The sequence below is a fragment of the Betta splendens genome, chromosome 15 (genome assembly GCF_900634795.4).
Source record: "Betta splendens chromosome 15, fBetSpl5.4, whole genome shotgun sequence".
Classification (NCBI taxonomy): domain Eukaryota; kingdom Metazoa; phylum Chordata; class Actinopteri; order Anabantiformes; family Osphronemidae; genus Betta; species Betta splendens.
The window spans coordinates 18,517,488-18,523,718 of NC_040895.2; positions in this window are offsets into that span (position 1 = coordinate 18,517,488).

The following is a 6,231-nucleotide window of genomic DNA, read 5'->3' on the forward strand; positions in this document are numbered from 1 at the left end:
TTAATGACGTCACCGGGTCCCAGCACTGCTCGGAGGCAGCACCAGGTCTGAGGCTTTTATTTAAGTAAAACCCAGAGAAATACTACATGACAAGTGATGATAAACAAAAATGATACGGTTGGATTAATTAGCTTCTTTTTACCGCTGCATCACTCTTTAGAGCAACAGAGATGAACATTAGGGTTCATTACGTCGATGCTTTAAGACACATGAGACGGAGTTTACGACACTTTTTTTCCTGCACAGAGGAAGCTGAGACAGACGCGGCCACCAGGTGGCGCCACCTGTCTGCTCACGCCCTCCCTGTCCCGCAGGACGAGCCTGATGTCACTACAGCCACATCATTGGTTCAAACCTGCCCACCATGGGTCGAGTAAAGGTTTGTCTCATTGTTACCATGGCAGTGGGCCTGAAGCACAGAACAAATGAAGGGGTTCTGTGTGGTAGAGTCTCAGCTGGCTCAGACTCCTACAAGAACCCGGGACCCGGATCAGATGAAGAGTCACAGTCCAGCTGCTGATTTGAACCGGCTGTGGAGTGTGTGCTCTAAGTCAAAGGGGAGCATCTCTGCCGAGGCGTCTGGACATGGAGTCCCGGGGCGGAGTCTCAGGGCGGCTCCGCTACAGGCGCCAGTGAGAATCCCTTCATCGTAACCTATTACTGACACAAAGCTGCTGCTGCAGGTGATCTAATGAAGCACCTGATCTGTCATTCCTTCGCTGCTCGTCGTTCTCAGCATCTGAGCAGACGGACCATGAGTCCTTATTGGTTCTGCTTCCGCCTCGTCCTCGTCCTCGTCCTCGTCCTCGTCCTCGTCCTCGTCCTCGTCTTCGTCCTCCGCCTCAGGTCATGAAGCTGCGCTCACGCCTGTGGCCTGAGAATGTGTGGGTGAAACACGCTCTCAGACCACTTGCTAATACAGAGATATTTACCCCAACGGCAGCGGCTGGAAGCTCAGGTCGCTGCACTCAGCAGTGCTTCTGTTCACAAAATGTGGACCAAAGGTCCCGGTTCTGGTGGCACCGATCACGTCAAGCGTCTGGGAGCCTGTGGATCATCAGCGCTGGTGGAGGATGAAGTTTCTACATCCTGTGAACCGTATCAGCTGCTGTTTTTCCATCTGTCTCTTCTTCTCTGAGTGGAAGCGATGGACGCGTGTGCTCCAACCTGACGGTTTCAGTCGTCCTGTTCAGATGCTGAAGCTTGAATGATGTTCATTAACATCAGGATGCATAAAGTGACGCTCGCTGGACGCCGGTTCATGTCCTTTGTTGTTTTCACGCCGGCTCTTTGTCGGTTGTTTGTCTCTGCTGCCGAATTGTGCAAACATAACAATTTAAAGCCAGTGAAAGAAAGCTTTTAAAACAGAACCGGGCCCAGCCAGGCTCAGCTGGACCGGGTTAAGTTCTGGGTTAAGGGACCGTGAGGGCAACACCAACATGTTACGTGAAAACTAAACCGGGTCGAATGTGGATCACAGATGGAGTTAAACCCTTGTGTTGTCAGCTAAGCCGGGCTTTGGGACAACACCATCAAATTATCCGGAACAGCAGCGCGGGTCCGTTTGTTGTCATTCCAGAGCCAGTTATGCCTGGTGCTGCTCTGCTGGAACCCCGCTGCAGTGACACCTATCTTGGCCTTAGACAAATAGAGCGAGGTCCCGACCCCTCTGTGTTTGGATTCGCAGTCCCGGAGTCCAGACGGCTGCACAACACTGCGACGCTCGTATCAACACAAAGCGTAGAGGAATGCGGCACCGGCCCGGTCCGCTCGGCCACGGGCTCCGGCGCTGCTGCTCCTCTCCTGCACAGTGTCAGACAGCTTCTGTTGCTAAAAAGCGCCTGAAGTGCCTTCATGAAAAACCCAAGACGCACCCACAGCACATCAGCGAACCTCATGCGCTCCGAGACGTTACACCTGGTTCAGGTGAGGTGGAAACGGGCGGAGCCTAAAGCTGCCAGTGGAAACAGGAATGATGCTCCAGCCGCATGCAGCGAAGGCCAAAGTCGGCGAACTGCTGCAGCGGCTCAGTGTAGCTGTAATAAGACTCCCCCGAACGCTGACTGTCATGAGTTCCATTCTCCGCAGCGCATGCAGCCAACGGACGGGTCACAAGTGTCCGATCAGGCAGAATAAGTGAAAGCACCTGCGAGCGTTGGAGCTTGAACGGGTTCGTGCAGAGACAAACGCCGACGAGGCTTTAATGTGCCGTTGGCTGGGTGTGGTTCACGCATTAGCTGAACTCTTGAACTGCGCTGTGGTATGTGGCAGACACTCAGACAACCCGCCAGCAAAAATGGGTTTTAACAAGTCTGCAGCCGAGGCCCAGAGTCTGAGGACAAGCAGCTCAACCAGTGAAGGAGCTCCACTCGGCCACGACGTACTTTGGACGTTGCTGAAATGAATCAGGGTTTTGGCCACGTTGATAAATGTTTGCTGGAGCTCCAGCTGAGGTCCAGTCCGTCTCATCCATCAGCTCTGTGATAAATCTGTCAAATCTGTCCCGCTCTCCCCTCCTCTCGTCTCTCTGTGCTCTTTGCGGGTATTTATCATTCACGTCTCCTGCTCGTTTTACTGCTCAAAGGAAACACGCCTGTGGCGTCACGCCGTTGCATCCTTCACATCTGTGGACACGGATTGTGTTGAAGTCTGGATCCGAGTCCCTGTCCCCCTGAAGGCCCACAGGCAGGGTAGTCTGCGGGCCGGCCCGCGGGCCCACCCAGGTTCCTGCCGCCCAGAGGAAGTTCTCTAACAGTCAGTTATGACTCATCAGTGATGAGCTGCTGCTCTGAAACTCACTGTGAGTCTGAATGTGGAGCTCACAACGTTTACTTTACTGCTCACTGCAGGAAAGGTCAGAGGTCACGTCCAGCCGGAGGTCAAACGTGGTCAAGGCCACTACAACCTCTAGTACATGCAGGTGAAGTCTTCCTGTGTCTGCTCCTGTTTGTGCCCGTCTTCCTGCCTGTCTCTCTGGAATGCTGCCATAACAGATGTTGTCTGACAAGGCCAATAATTACGTGCTGTATGTCTGTACGTCTGTACCCACGCTGCTCCTCCCGCTAATCCCTCTAAGTCCCAGCCACCTACACGTTTCCTGTGAATCCACTGCTTCTCCCTCTAACTCGACCCAATCAATATCTGAATGAGACCTGAGAAGTGAAAAACACCATTTATGCTACATACAACGCACACATAGCACATGTAGTGCATGTAGCACATGTAGCACGTTAGCATATGCAGCATATGCAGCATATGTAGCACATGCAGCACATGTAGCGCATGTAGCATATGTAGCACGTATAGCACATGCAGCATATGCAGCATATGTAGCACATGTAGCATATTTACCCTACGTAGGGCATGTAGCACATGTAGCATATGTAGCATATGCAGCATATGTAGCACATGCAGCATATGTAGCATCATTGAGCAATTTACCCTGGGTAGGGCATGGTGAAGCACATGTAGGCATCTTTGCATCTTCAGGCATATGTAGCATATGCAGCATAAGTAGCACATGCAGCATATTTACCCTATGTAGGGCATGTAGCACATGTAGCATATGTAGCACATGTAGCATATGTAACATATGCAGCATATGTAGCATATGCAGCATATGTAGCACATGCAGGATATGTAGATCATGTAGCATATTTACCCTATGTAGGGCATGTAGCACATGTAGCATATGTAGCATATGCAGCATATGTAGCATATGCAGCATATGTAGCACATGCAGGATATGTAGCACATGTAGCATATTTACCCTATGTAGGGCATGTAGCACATGTAGCATATGTAGCATATGCAGCATATGTAGCATATGCAGCATATGTAGCACATGCAGCATATTTACCCTATGTAGGGCATGTAGCACATGTAGCATATGTAGCACATGTAGCATATGTAACATATGCAGCATATGTAGCATATGCAGCATATGTAGCACATGCAGGATATGTAGATCATGTAGCATATTTACCCTATGTAGGGCATGTAGCACATGTAGCATCTGTAGCATATGCAGCATATGCAGCACATGCAGCATATGTAGCACATGTAGCATATTTACCCTATGTAGGGCATGTAGCACATGTAGCACCTGTAGCATATGCAGCATATGCAGCACATGCAGCATATGTAGCACATGTAGCCATTCTGGGAGTTGGTCCCTGTTTTCATGATGTCACCACTGTTGAATTGGTCACGTCGTTGTTGCTTGTTTAAAGAAAACACTTTATAAATAAACTTGGGCAGACTTGCTGCAATGCACCACTGACCCGAACCAGTGGGTTTGTTTTCCACGAGAGCACTCATTATAATAATGAAGCAGTTTTCCTGGTGACCTGCGACAAACGGCTGTTTAGAGAATCATTACTGACGCGGATGTTGTGCTGTCAACCAGAAGGCCGGCCAAACAAGTCCAGAGAGGTCAGGAGGTCAAGTACAGGAAGACTGAGGCACACGAGAAGGAGGAAACCAAACAGGCCACTGGTTTGAATTCATTGATAAACGAGGCCTGCGTTGAGTCAGAGTTTATTGATCCAGCTCCCAGTTCACTGTGTCTGTGGACCGATGAACTCAGCCATACAACAGAAGCTTTTTATTCCTGAACCTGAACAATGGAACCTTCTTACTCAGCACATATATGGCAGCGTAACGTTCAATTACATGCACAAAAAGGGAAAAGCAGCAGGACTGTAGCGCTGTGGTTTCTGGAAATAAACCTAAAGAAAACACAAGCTGGGGGTAAAGTGTGGCGGCGCACCGGCTGGCTGCCTGCAAGCTGATGTTGGCAGCGCCGTCCGACCCATTTTCCCCCTCATTTCGTAAATGGTTGTCCCTTATCACGCCTGAGAACTGCATCTGAACCAGAACACACACAAACAAGAGGAGAGCGACGAGGCCGGGAGCCGAGCCAAGGATGGATGAGGAGCCAGAGGACCACAGGTCGACCCCAGCGTGACCTGGCGGCAGCCACAAACACAGCAGCATCATTTAGGTCGCAGCTCCACACAAACCCAACGCTCACATCCCCAAAATATTCAGAACGTGATCAGGCACCGAAAGCTGACGTGTGTTAATCATCACATATCCATAAGCTGCAACTAGACGAGTAGCGTTTTCCAGCTCCTTCCAGGTGGACGAGCAACGCTGTCTCAGCTGCGATTCTGGGACCCAACGTGTTCAAGAGCAACTGTGACTCGAGCTCACAAACCAAGACTCCTCCTTCACACAACCATCCAATCATTCCACCGGTTGCTGGAGGCTCAAACAGAGCAATCGTGTCCAACCCTGGTGCTCCAGAGCTGCGGTCCTGCTGGTTTCCCATCTCTCCCTGCCCCAGCTGATACTGATCACCTGACCAGGTGTGTTTCTCCAATCAGCAGCTACAGTAGCTGATCACCTGGTCGAAGGCAGCAGGACGGTGGCTCTGAAGGACCAGGTTTAACTGCTTGGGTCGGAACCGGGTTCTACATTCTAGAAACATTTGTCCCGAAGCGGGACCAGTCGTTCCTCTCTGGCGCTGCCTGGGGGTGGGATCTGCTTCATGCTCAGCTGAATTGTCCTCTCTGGTTCCCATGCACCCTCCCACCATCTGACCAGTCGCTGACCTGTGGCGCCAGTGGCACTGGAGTGAACTCTGGTTCAAAGTATCGCCAAGTTCACAGCGACTGAGCGGCCATCAGATAACGACCTTGGCAGCGCCACGGAACCCTGCAGCGGACATAATTAGGCTGGGCTGTTTGTGTCGTGTCCCATCAGAGTCAGGTGGAGGCTCCAGCAGCATGGAGGTCTAACAGACACATTTAATGCAGCTTTAATCTGTCTGAAGTAGAAAAATGTCAGTTTTGTTGCTATTGTCATCCATCATTTGTCTTTTCTGTTCTTTCTCTTTTAGCTGAGGCTCTCCTGCTTCCACTTAGACCGTGGCTTTTAGCTGGGATGAGCTGCACACTCATGTCTGGGCAGCTGGATGCAGCTTTATTTATTATCAGAGACCAGACGAGCTCCAGACGCTGAGACGAGGCCCTGAACCTCAGAACACGACTCCAGACTCACGTCGTTGGAACATCTTCTAATTTACTTTATATCAACTGTACAGCAGCTACATTACAAACAGTGAATGCATGAGAGGACAAATATATACAGACTCCTTAGAGAGAGAAAGTGCTGCGTCCGTCCACGGATCCGTCCTAAAATCACACTCCTCATACATTATATATG